This window comes from Podarcis melisellensis (assembly GCF_964234715.1).
Source record: "Podarcis melisellensis genome assembly, chromosome: 1".
In the NCBI taxonomy this organism is placed as follows: Eukaryota; Metazoa; Chordata; class Lepidosauria; order Squamata; family Lacertidae; genus Podarcis; species Podarcis melisellensis.
The window spans coordinates 25,294,995-25,308,630 of record NC_138528.1 but is presented as its reverse complement, the minus strand read 5'-3'; the positions used below and the strand labels follow the sequence as shown (position 1 = coordinate 25,308,630).

Below are 13,636 nucleotides of genomic sequence, written 5' to 3'. Positions count from 1 at the left end.
GGCAAACTCCAGAACTGGAAGTGCAAGGTTTTTTTGTAGTCTTAGCCTGAGCAGCTGAAATCTGAGCATTTCTGGGCATTATAAGGAAAGAGTAAGAACACTGCAAGGGAGAGAGAGAGAGAGATGTGCACCCTCTTTTCACACTTCTGGTGTAAATATCTATGACGGTGACTGGCACATCTTTTTGGCAGTGAGATGCACTGAGCTGCTATAGATGCACAGGCAAGATGTGCGAGTCACTTCCACATTCTCTTTGCGAGTTTCTTTGTAACACATGAACTTAGCTACTCTCTTTTAGGGATATAATGCAAAGACTTTGGCCTGAGGGTGGTAGTGGAACTGTGAGGGGGTTCCTGGTACAGCTCTGCTTTCCAGAACATGTTTCCACTCTGTTGGAGGCATGACAATCTCTCTCTCTCTCTCTCTCTCTCTCTCTCTCTCTCTCTCTCTCTCTCTCACACACACACACACACACACATCCCACTGAATTGCAAATTGTGTGTCCCTGCACAAAGGCAGAGATGTTAACATCACAAGAAAGCTATCAAATCACAAGACTCCACTGTTTGCAATAAGGGTGTGATGAATACATGGATCCTTGACAAATTGACTACATGGAACTGGCCTTTGTAGCACTTTCCCCCCCCCCCCCACTCCCTTGAAAAGTAATGCCTGATGATCAGTATCCACCCTATGATAAACATTGGACATATCCCCTTATCTTGGTCTTTTAATGCCTCCCAGTTTATAAGCTCTTATCAGCCTGAATGCCTTTCCTGGGATGTAATCCACGTTGGAGTTAATGTCTGATTTCTATTAAATGATTAGGGTGATGATGAATGAAAAAAAGCATATAAAGCAATGCTGTTTGGCCATCTGAAATGATTTTTCTTGATCACACACTTGCAAGGAGCCAAGCAAATATATTAATGCTCCAATTTAGTAGTGCAATTTAGTAGTGCTCCAATTTAGTAGTGCCTCCCAATGAAAGCTGAAAAGGGTATCTTGAAACAGATTGTTTTCTAGTGCAGATAACAGGATAGATATGCACAGTGAATTGCTAAATTGTTTGCATCAGATCAGCCTGTGCCCACTGGTACCTCTTGCAGTATCTGTTGCCAGAGTGCTCAGTGCAAGTCTGCCCTCTTCTTTTCAATTCACTCCTTTCACTTTCTTAAGGCTGATCTGCAGGTCACCAGTAAACTGTTAAGACATCTCTTTGCTCGTAATAGTCTGTTTTTATTTGAGAAATTACTTTCGCCATTTGATGAAATTAATTTCAGTAACTTCCCCTTGCAGAAGTCGCGTATAACACAATCACAGTCTTTGCTCAGGGTGAAAAGTGTCTGCTATTACTGCTTGGAAAATAGCTAAGCAATAAAAGGACAGAGAGGACATCTCTCTTCTTAAAAATAACACCCTAGATGCCTTGGAGCAGGCTTGCAAGGATAGATCCCCCACACCATTTGCAGATACTTTTCTCAGTTAGCATTTGCAGTGAAGCCTCAGACAACACTGTTGATTTTAATTGCCACATCCCTGCAACCCTCTAACCAAAATAATTCTGTGTATACAATAGCATCTCTAGAGAAGGAATATATAAATGTCAAAAGCTAAGCTCTACACTCTGCACAGAGGACCTTTATAAATCCGGAATAAATGAGGTGTTTAGAATTGCTGCCAGCAGCCCTGGCAAGGGGGATGGGAAGAGGAAAAAAGAGAGAGAAAAAAGTCTGTTGATCTGCCCAGATTCTGTTTTTCTTGCAGAAATTTCTTATCAGCAGATGCACACGCATCGTACATGATGCAATTGTGGATCTACTGATAAGGGAATAGTTTGACTAAATGTAGATGGATTGGACCAGTTATTTGGCCGAGTGTTACGATGTGAAACAGCTGAGTCCAGAGCGTCTGTGCATTTTCGGCAGCCAGCCGAAGGATAAGTAAGGAGTTGTCTTGCTGGAATTGTTTGGCATGGATTCTTTGCCCTTCATTTGTCCAGCGTTGTAAGTGTATAAATCAGTTTGTATGGGCCATGATGACTCCAAGATTCACAGCCACTCATCTCTCTGTGACATTGATGGAATCTTTATTGGATCAAATGCATTGGAATTCTAATTATGACTCTCTGCTCTTTAGTGTTCCCCTCCAGCCATCAATATCTCGTAAACAATCATATTTTACAAGCTTCAGGAAGATAGTTTAGGCAGATGTGTGCTGACTAGGACAAGGCGCTAACCAAATCACAGCAGAGGGATCATATTCCTCACTTTCAGTGATTGAAGTGAAATCAGAAGGAATTGAAAATGGTACAGTCATCGTCCTCTTTAACAGGGAGGGGGAGATGGAAAGAAAATAAGTAGCCCTTTGGAAACACTGCTGAATTGTCACAAAGTTACATGAACATTGAAATATATCATCATTCAATACACAGCAATTTTAAAAAATGTTAACGTGATGTACTTTGCCATTTCATAGGGTATATGCTTAGTGTCAGAGATGGCTAACCTGTGGCCTTCCATATGTTGTTGGACTAAAACTCCTATCAAGCTCAGCCAATGGTCAAGGGTTATTGCTGAATCTAGTCTTTGTTCAGGATGGAAGATAGCAGATCCTAATTTATGGTTCTTCTCTAAGGACCTTGCTACCAACTACCATTCAGGAAACTACCAATGTGTAGCTGTAGGAGAATTCACCTTTCCAGCACAGGTAGCTTGACCAAGCAAAGAAAACTTTATATCTAGAGTAAAGAAGCATGAAGCATGTTTTTTCCTGCTCTGGAGGGTAGGACTCAAGCTGTCACATGGAAGATGGAACAAGCTTGTTTTTTCCTGCTGTAGGGCTCAAAGCAATGGTTTCAAAGTTATAAGAAAAGAGATTCCAACTAAACATAGGGAAGAACTTTCTGACACTAAGAGCTGCTCAACAATGGAACCATCTCCCTCGGAAAGTTGTGGACTCTCCTTCCTCAGAGGTTTTGAAGCAGAGGTTGGATGACCAATTGACATGGATGCTTTAGCTGAGATTCCTGCATTGCAGGGGGCTGGACTAGATTACCCTTGATTCTATGAAGCTCTTGGGCCCACTTGCTCAGATGAGGTGATAGGGGAGGCTCAGTTGTCAGAAACAGAAGCAAGTTAGGTTTATAAATCACTGGATTTATAACACTTGGTAACTACCCAGGTATAACAGTCTAGGAAAATAGGCACTCCGTTATTTTGACTGACCTGCAGGCTAGAGAAGTCTATAATTTCTATTATTCCTTCCAAGGAAAGAACTCAGCATAAATTTATGCATCATTATGGAAGTTGTTCAACAATTTCTGGAGGTCTGCAAGTTAGCAATCCCTGATGTAGAGCCATCACAAGGTTACTTACTGCTAAAAAAAACCCTTCATTCAGAATCCCATGTACATCTATCATCATGGTGGCCTGGTGTATTTCAGCATAGTTGGCTATTATGAAGTAAAGCACAGGAGCATTAGAAGCTGCCTTATACTGAGAGCATCAGACCATCTAGCTCACTATGGTCTACACTGACTAGAACTGGCTTTCTAGGGTTTTGGAACTCCCTTGCCCTACCTGGAGATACCAAGGATTGAACTAGGAACTTTGCATGCAAAGTATCTGCTCTACCACTGAGGTATACCTGTGGCCAAAGGCCAAATAAATCTAGAGCATCCTGAGAGGTGAAAGTAGGAAGACTCAACTGGTAGTCGCCACTGGTCCATCCAGAGAGGGAACTAGTTCCTGAGGCTCTGGCCAAGAATATGTAACAACAACAACAACAACAACAACAACAACAACAACAACAACAACAACAACAATTTATTATTTATACCCGCCCATCTGTCTGGGTTTCCCCAGTCACTCTGTGTGGCTCCCAAAAGAATATTAAAAACATGATAAAATATCAAACTTTAAAAGTTTCCCTAAACAGGGTTGCCTTCAGATGTCTTCTAAAAGTCAGATAGTTGTTTATTTCCTTGACATCCAATGGAAGGGTGTTCCACAGGTCAGGTGCCACTACCAAGAAGGCCCTCTACCTGGTTCCCTGTAGCTTGACTTCTCGCAGTGAGGGAACCGCCAGAAGGCCCTCGGAGCTGGATCTCAGTGTCTGGGCTGAACGCTGGGGGTGGAGATGCTCCTTCAGGTATACATCTAACTTCTTTTGTCCTAGCATACCGATGCACAATTCTGAAGGCATTGGGATTTATTTATTTTTTAGCCAGGTTGTTAATAAAAGGTTAATAAAAACTAACCGTAAGAATGTAAGAAAAGCCTGCTGGATCAGGCCACTTATCTAGTCCAGCTGTGGAGACAGAGCACAGCCATTGTGGCTAGTAGTCATTCATAGCTTCTCTTCCACGAATTTGTCCACTGCTCTTTTAAAGAAGGTGAAAAGTGTGAGACCTCTTAGTCTGAATCTAAACTGAAAATAAATATGGAGAGATCTTTTTCATACACACACACACACACACACACACACACGCATATAGTAATAATCCCACACCAATGTTGGATAGTGGAAAATAGTTTCACTCATAAACAAGTGCACCAAGGGTTCATGACAATGATTAAGACAAATGAGCCAGATACTTTGTGTGGGCCACTGGAATCTGCTCCAAAGAATTTTTGAAACATTCACTTCCAAAGCATTTTTCCTGTCAGCCCATAAAAAGAATTATGTTCATGTGTAGATGTCATAAATTTACACATTCTTGTTGTCCCGCAACATCTTACTCTGGCAACCCAAAACATTCTAGGTCCTGATATTTAATACAGACAACAGAAATGTTAAGATCTGAAGTCAACCAGAGTATGGCAGGCTACTTTGATATCAAATCTGATACCAGTTAAGCAAGCAAGACTAAATATGGGGTGCACGTTCTGTACCTATTAACCACAGGTACATACAGTGAGAAAATATATCTTGTAGCTATTAAAGAGATGCAGTTCCTACATCTTCACGCAGACCATTACCGAGTCGAAGTAGCCAATCTGGTACCCTCCAGATGTTCATAGAATTGTGGAATTGTAGGGTTAGAAGGGACCCTGTGGGTCATCTGGTCCAGCCCCCTACAATACAGGAACCAGCAACTATGTTGTTGGACTCCAACTCCAATCTGTCCAAGCCAGCATAGCCAATGGCCAGGGATGAATGGGGACTGTAGTCCAGCAACATGTGGGATGGACTATCGCTTGGTCTGGGTGTTTTTGCTCTAAGAATCTGAGAATACGTTTTGTACAAGTTTCTGTGTATCCAGGATGGGCATCTGCAGCCCTTGCGGTCTTTTCATAGTGTTGCATCTTTTACATGACATAATGGAGATTTCCACCAAGACAGGAAGAGATTTCACAAGGGGGACTCATAATGGAAATAACTTGTAATACGTAATGATTGCTTTCACTTTGTAAGTGATTTTTTAAAAATGAAGTTAATCATCCTGGTGATGGTGCTGTTAAACATTTCTCTAGAATTCTCTAGTATTCATGAGCATATCTGTGCTGTCATGGTAGAGCTAACCTTTTGGCTGGTCTTATGGCATTCTCATTCTGTATGATCCACTTGATTCCTTGGTATGGGGGGATATTCAGTATATTGTATTCTTACATGGCATGCAAGGAAATGATGGTCTTGAGGTTGACAGGGAATGAATATGAAATGTCTGCAACAATCAATTTTATCCATTGCATTACACAACTTTTTCAGTCCTTTTCTTTTTGTAGAACATAGATTTCATGGGGAATAATAGAAAATGTTCTTCTGCAATTGCTGTGAATCACTCAAGGTGGTGTTGTGGTTCTCCCCTCATTCCATCGATCCCTACAAGAATCTTGTAGATTAGACTAGGCTTTCTCAACCTTGTAGTTCAAGAACATCTGGGGATCCAACTCCCATCATCCCTGACCACTGGCCATGCTGGCCAAGTATGATGGGAGTTGTTGTCTAACAACATCTAGGAACCCAAGGTTGAGAAAGGTTGGCTTAGACAAAAATAGCAATGGTCAAAAGCCATCCAGTAAGCTTTGTTGCTGAGTGGAGATTTAAATCGGTGCTTATCCAGTCATAGTCCAGCATGCCAAGCATTAAACACCACTACACTATTTTTGTGGCAGTGGGAGGAGAAGCATTATTTTGCTGTACTGCTTGTGTTCTACATGATTTTACAAATATTTTTTGGTGATTGAAACCCACTGTGAGAGAAATGAATTCATTTGAAATATTTGCATATCCTTTTATGGAATTAATCTACAGTCTGTCTGTATCTTGGAAACAGGGGTGTGTTGTGTAGTTTCACAGGAAACAGCTGTATCTGTGATGCTGTAATTCAATGAGAAAGGGTGAGAAAGTAACAGTTCTCCAAAATCTTTACTTGAAAGTTGTTGTAAGTGACTACCTCAGTGTCAGTTTCCAGTCTGATATGTGGAGACTATTATATAGGCTTGGGGAAGCAATTAGATTCAGTTCAAATTCAAAGGCAAATCTTAATAATTTGCAATTTCTGAATCACTGTGCAAACTGAATCACACTCACCCTTTGAAATGTACACCTCTCTGAATTTTGCAGTGCATGTCTCCAAACAAGCAGCACATATAAAATGCATTACAAAATGCATATACTAGTGAAAATAATTCACCTAAAAGATTGCATTAGGAACATATACATATTAGGGAAAACATGCTTTGTAAAAACTGCCTACTACGTGTGTATGTTAGAAGACTAAAGCGCTGGTGAATCTTCACGAGGACTTTTTGAAATATAAAAAATCACAAACTGGTGTGGAAATGTAGAGCAGAATTTAAAATTGGGTTAAAAAATGAGAAAGTGGGAGAAACCAAAATTGACAGATTTCCCCATAGAAATTGATGGATTTGCCCATCCCAACTTCTCCCCTGGCTTAGAAGAATGTTTTGCAGACTAGTTGTAACTGCCTTTTGCCCCTCTTAACCTGCAACATGGGGAAATGTAACATTGCAGGATGATTTTCTTAAGCCACTCAGAGATGTAGCTCTCCTTCCTGCATCACGGACATAATATACATATTTGATATTGTCATATAAAGAGCTTTTTTCTCTGCACACAAAAATAGGAACTGCTCTCATCACCTTCCATCCCCAAACACAATAAGACCTGTGTTTGAACTTGTGCCAACTCCTGTTTCTGCCTCTACTTTTTTCCCCTTGGTGGCAGGGAGGTGGGGAAGGGGCATGATGACACCCTGCTCCAGAAGCACAGCTATGCTCATGTCTTGCCTTTCCCCACCGCCTCTTACGAGCAGCTGTCACTTTCACTTCTCTGATTGGAATGCAACATGATGTCAAAGGGAACTAGGAAGTCCCGTCTCAGACAAAAGAATTGTAAGACTAGAACTTGTTTATGTCTGTGGTTGTGCCATGATGAGTAATGCATTTTCCCCAGCCTCAACACTCCAAACATATTTGGAATTTTTTTAAAAAAATCAGTGCATGCAGATATGGATATATTTATCCATTTATTTCCACACGCAACACCAAAAGGAGAGGGGCGAAAATGCTCAAGGTCACCTCTGTTGCTTGGCAATGCTCTGTCATGCAACAACTTCCTTTGTATTTGTTTTTAATCTTCTTTCTTCATCCTCAGGAGCTAATGCCACTCTAGCAGAAAGAGAGAGATTTCTTAGAGTGCTTCTTGGTGAAATAATTGTACATAAATCAAGGTGCCATTTTTCCTTCATCTGGGAAAAGGGTGGCTGGGAGAAGCGCACAAAAACCCATCCATTTCAGGCAACCTTTTCCATTTTAGAGATCAAAAGCAGGTATCACAACAATGGCGGACATTCAAATTCTCAAATTTCAGTGGAGCCCTTATGCTGAATTTAAGCACCCCCTTGCTTCTGGCACTGCACATTTTTGTGCTCCCCCACTCACCGCAGTGTGGTGCCCAGTGTGGCACCCAGTGTGGCCAAACAGGTCACACTACCCTAAATCCGCTTCTACTCACAAATGTGAAGGAACTCCTGAAGAAATGAAACAACAGTTTTCTGGAGTAGCTCTCCAAATTCCATATATGGTGTTGCTTATTTTGCACATGATTTGGCTCAGTTTCCAGGTAAGGATTGACAAGTTCCCCATGTTAGAGAGCCATGTCAGCTTTTGAAGTCGATGACAGGGAGAAGGCAGAGATGATTCGTAATCCACATACCACATTTGATGCACTAAAAGCGGGGCTTTTTCTGGACACTTGCAGTTACTGGCTCTTCCCTCAGGAGACAGTATGGCCTTCTACTGGTGAGGCCAGGGCTTAAATCGTTGCTGATCCATGGATGGGCTTGAGGCCTTGTTATGAGCATTAGGGGAACATACCTGCCACCTTGATCTTCCTCGTGGAAGGACAGGATTTCTTTATTCTGTTTTCTTTAAAGGGTGCTTGTGGTGAGCAAAACAGAGGAGGAGGAGGAGGAGGAGGAGGAGGAGAAGAGGAGGAGGAGGAAGAAGAAGACAGGGGTGTTGCTTGTTCTCATCAAAGATCCAGCAAAGGAGTCTCTGTCAAATCTCACAAGTTGAGATGGGAATTCTTGGCAGCCAGAGGCCCATGTTCTAACAAGACTCGCTTGCATGGGTACATTTTGCTACTGAAACGCTTAGCTGAGAGCATCTGCTTTGCTGGAGCCACATGACGACATGTTCAAATATTTGCTTGTGGTTGCCAGCCCATGCTTTTCTAAGCAATCCCACAAAAGATGAAAAGATTTTGTTTTGTTTTCATTTTGTCATTAGGGAATCAGATCTAGACTCTGCGGCAGCATCACACACCCAAGATAATGCAGTGCCTCTGTGGCAGACCCAGGTAATGATGGATTCAAATCTCCTCGATTCCACTTGCGTGCTCTAACCTGAAGACTGTCTGTCATTACAAATTACATTTAATTGTGCAGGTGTGGGAGCATTAAATATCCTGCTGTTTTTACAATGGACTTGTTCGCTGATACTAGTTACTAATCCAGATTTGTTTGAGTTAGTCCATCCGAGTTTATAGGCCAGACAAAGAGCAGTGTGGAGTGATGAACGAGTTTGCTTCTATCCTGTGGAAATGATGATACATAAAGCTCTCCAATGTGTCTTGACCTTTGTCCAGACCTTTGTATGGGGGGGGGGAGCTGTAGTGGGAGATTGAAGGCATGCAGTGATTTTCTTAAAGTGTTTTCTTAAATCCTTATACTGAGTCATACAAATGCACCATCTAGCTCAGTATTGTCTAAATTGACTAGCAGCTGCTCTCTAGAGTTTACAGGCAGTATTTTCCCCCCAAGCCCTAACTGGAGATCCTGGGCATTGAACTTGAGACCTTCTGCATGCAAAGCAGATGCTCTACCACTTCCCTTTCCTTCCCTTCCAACCTAATCTCCAGCGTAGAATTGTCATTCTGTTTGCCAGTTGTTTTCAAAATAGATTGATTATGCTTGCAATGGTGCCCACCTGTTGGTCACTGTTGCCTGTAGCAAGGGGAAGAAGTGTATGAAGACAAGACAAACATGTTTGTAAGGAGAAAAGGCTTAAAATGTCCCCACTCTTGAGATTTAACACTTTCCCCTAGAGACCACCCTGAGAAAGAGGCTGAAGCCCTGAGATTCCAGGTCCTGGCAGCCTGGCATGACCCTGGCAGCAGTAAACTCTTCCTGTTCACAAAGCTGTCACTCAGAGCATCACTCATATTGCCACTCTGTCCACACATTGTTCAAGACACTTTGGTTACTGAGGCATATATGATGCCCCTCAGATGCTACAGTTCATGATTATCTGTTGCCCTTTTATGGTCACCCCAAACCTGCTGATGGAGCAGATCTTCCCCAATGGTAAGCCTGGCTCTGTAGTTGCATTGTTCTTTACTTAGTTGTCCTTTTTAACTTTATTTTATTCAGTTTTGTTCATTTGCTGTTGAAATCATTTTTACTCTTCTGCATTTGTACCTAAAATGGCTTTGAGGCGGTTTACAACATATTTTAAACTATGTGTTAAAAAACCCTGTAAAATGGCAATACAGCTCAAGCAACCATATGCTGCAGGCAGAGGTATAAATAAATCAATCACCCAATGCCTAGGGGAAGAAAATGGTCTTTTGAAGCCTAAAAGGTAATAAACCAAGTTCCAGTGGAATGTCTGGGCAGGAAATCCAATACCTGAGGACTATTGCAGAGAGAGTTTTAGCCTGGCCCTAGTCAACACCTGCCTAACTTCCAAATATTTGGTCACCTGGAGCATACTCTCCAACATTTCTCCAGTGTAAATAGGGATGTCCCATTCCATAATGATAATTTTACTATTTATACCCCACACATCTTACTGGGTTGCCCCATCCACTCTGGGCAGCTTCCAACATATATAAAAACATAATAAAACATTAAACATTAAAAAAACTTCCCTATACAGGATATGCCTTCAGATGGATCAGATAACTCTATACCCTCCAACATTTCTCCAATGAAAATAGGGACATCCTAAGGAAAGGTGGGACATTCTGGGATTAAATCAGAAACTGGGACGGCTTCTCTAAATCAGGGACATCACTGGAAAATAGGGACACTTGGAGGGTCTGCTAGAGCAGGGCATTTGAAGATGAGCTTAGCAACCAGGCTCAAATGGATTCTTCAGTTATATTGGTCTCAAGTCATTCAGGCTTTATGGGTCAAAACCAGAAATTTGAACTGTGCCTGGAACAAATTATGCCTGTGAAGAACTTTGATGATGGGTAAGTCCCAGTTAACAGCCTGGATACAATATACTGAATTCATCAAAGTTTCCAGACAGTCTTCCAGGGCAGCCTCATATCCAACACATTGCAGTAGTCCAACCAGCATTTTGCCAGAGCACAGATACACATGGCACGGCAATGTCACTTGCTATGTGCTTTTCATAGCATTCTTTTGTGTTGTGTGTTCACTATCCGAAGGCACATGATGCAGCTGGTTTGCTGGAGCTAAGTAAAACCTGAGCGTTGCCAGGGCGTGGATTGTAGAGTTCCTGCATATGCTCCCTTGAATTCCATAGATATAAGCGAAATAAATAAATGTGCTATCAGTAGCTGAATTATTCAACAAAGAGGGGTGTCTATTTAACTCAAGTTTCTCTTGTGATCCTCCCCTTCCTAATCAACCTCAAGAAACTTGGCAACCAAGGTACATTCTGTGACCTTTTCCAGCTGCTCCTCAAATGCATTTGATCATCATGGACATGTAATAAGGCTCTGAAAAAATTACCAGGCTAACCTTCATCTGCGTGTGTCAGAAGATTGCAGGTGTAATGGCTTTTATGGATGCTGCTGTAGACATTTGGCACTCTGCATTAAATTTCTAGTGATGGGTTTTACCGATTTAAATGCTTTCTCCTGCAAGAGGCACATGCCACAGTGCTCAGAAGGTGAAACGGTAGCTGGATCTTCTCTGCGATTCCATTGCAGTCGCTTGGACGTTTTTGTCTAATGCAGCAGTAGGGCTAAGCAATTTGCTTTTGTTGCGGTAGAGAGAATCCAGTAATGCAGAGCAGGTATGCTGTAGTAGTTCTATTATCAGAGTATATTAAACCTTCACACACAAACAAAGTCTTTATGGAGCTATCATATCAGAAGCTGTAATTCCCAGGATGGTTTAACAATCAATTCCTCTTCTCAAGGAGCTCTGGGAATTGTAGCTCTGTGAGAGAAACAGGAGTCTACCAGCAACTCACAGCAACTTTATCAAACTGGAGCTCCCAGAATTCTTTGGGGGAAGCCATAATTCTTAAAAGTGATATCACAGAGCTTTAAATGTTTGGTGCGAATGTGGCCATAGTGTAGTGGGACTCAAAATCTCACATCTAAGAACTCAAGATGGATTGTTGCGAACTCCCTCTAGTAAAGTTATCTAAGGAGTCATCTTATACTAAGTCTTAACCTGATCCAATAAGCTTTTTACTCTCTATGTTGATAGTAACTAGGCAGAAGGCCTTCTCAGTAGTGGCACCCGCCCTGTGGAATTCCCTCCTATCAGATGTTTAGGTGATAAAGTATTTATATACCTCCCTCTCACAAAACACCAGGGAGGTTTACAGCAACTTATAAAAAATAACATTTAAAAGCATTATAGAACAATCATTGAGACAAGTGGCTGCTCAGTGCCAATGTAGTCTTTGGGATGCATTTTGCTGATCTGTATTAGCAGGTATCATAATTCTATAGAGTGATCATAGTTTGCTCTCCTCATAGTAAGTCCACAGAACTGGGCAACCCTTATTTCTTTTGCTGAATGCTACAAACAAATATGGGACGTGGGTGGTGCTGTAGTCTAAACCACTGAGCCTTGGGCTTGCCGATTGAAAGGTCGGAGGTTTGAATACCTCTGACGGGGTGAGTTCCCGTTGCTTGGTCCCAGCTCCTGCCAACCTAGCAATTCGAAAGCATACCAAAAAGTGCAAGTAGATTAATAGGTACTGCACTGGCTGGAAGGTAAATTGCGTTTCCGTGCACTGCTCTGGTGTCAGTGTTCCATTGCGCCAGAAGCAGCTTAGTCATGCTGGTCACATGACCCGGAAAAACTGTCTGCGGAGTAGACAAACGCCAACTCCCTCGGCCTGAAAAGCGAGATGAGTGCCACAACCCCAGAGTCATTCGCGACTGGGCTTAACTGTCAGGGGTCCCTTTACCTTTACAAAGAAATTACCCAACCTGTTGATTTCTGTGTCTCTCTCTGTCCCAGGATTTGGCCAACACAGAGAATTGCACAGAATGCAAATTGCTTTTATATGTGTACTTTCCTTTACAGCTAAATTCTTTGTACTTTCAGAGACCAGGAGTGCATTTCACTGTGCATGCATGTGGGTTTTTGCATGCGTATATGTGAATGATTATGCGTCACACAGTGGTTTGCTGCCACAGTAAAGTGCTGTTCTTTTTGTCTATGCACTTGAAATACACTCTACGCAGTGATGTGGATTAAGCACCTTGCTCATTATCTAATAATGCCTGCCTGACACAGATGGGAATCATTCTTGCGGTATAATTGAAATCCAGAGAGACTTCAGGTCCCAGTGCAGGCAGAGGGGTCACCGAGGACAGCTGCTAAGGTGTAGGAATGAAAATAGATTCGTGTGGCTCCCTTGGGACTAACACCCAGAACAACCTTCACTCAGCATCAGCTTTTCAAACTGCTGGGAGTATCTTGGAGCATATAAATGGAGCACTAGAACTTTAAAGCTTCATGTTATAAAATCTGCTTAGATGCAAAAGGGGAAGTGGCAATCTGTGGTTGCCAAGGGGTGAAAAGCTAGCATTCTCACATAAATCTTCCTTAATAGACTGAATCAGGCCTTGGTTCATTAGCCACACCCACACCAAGCATTTAAAGCACATGAATCCTGAGGTGTGTGGTTAAGCTCTCACAGAGCTACGATTCTCAGCACGCTTCACAAACTACAGTTCCCAGGATCCTTTGGGGGCCTTTTGACAAAGAATGGAATGGGTGAAAGTCACTGTATGAAATTTTAAAGGCAAAACACTCATCTCCCACCACCTCTTCCCACAGGAATGTGGCCTCGAGAGACAAGCAAAATATTTGTCATGAGAATGGTCAACCACGCCTTTTATTTGGAGTAGCGTTGCTGTCACCGCCCACAGATTCACAGTG

General features: G+C 42.2%; 1 protein-coding gene across 4 annotated transcripts in view; it reads left to right on the top strand.

Annotated features, from left to right (window-relative positions):
• FLRT2 (fibronectin leucine rich transmembrane protein 2) overlaps window positions 1-13,636 on the top strand; it is a 95,732-nt gene that overhangs the window by 15,096 nt on the left and 67,000 nt on the right. For 2 of the 4 annotated variants that reach the window (XM_081911578.1, XM_081911579.1), the window contains exon 2: window positions 8,760-8,829. The exons of the other annotated variants lie outside the window; for them this stretch is intronic. The gene's annotated coding sequence lies outside the window, so the exon portion shown is untranslated. The remainder of the gene's footprint in view (window positions 1-8,759; window positions 8,830-13,636) is intronic. 4 annotated transcript variants of the gene reach the window in all.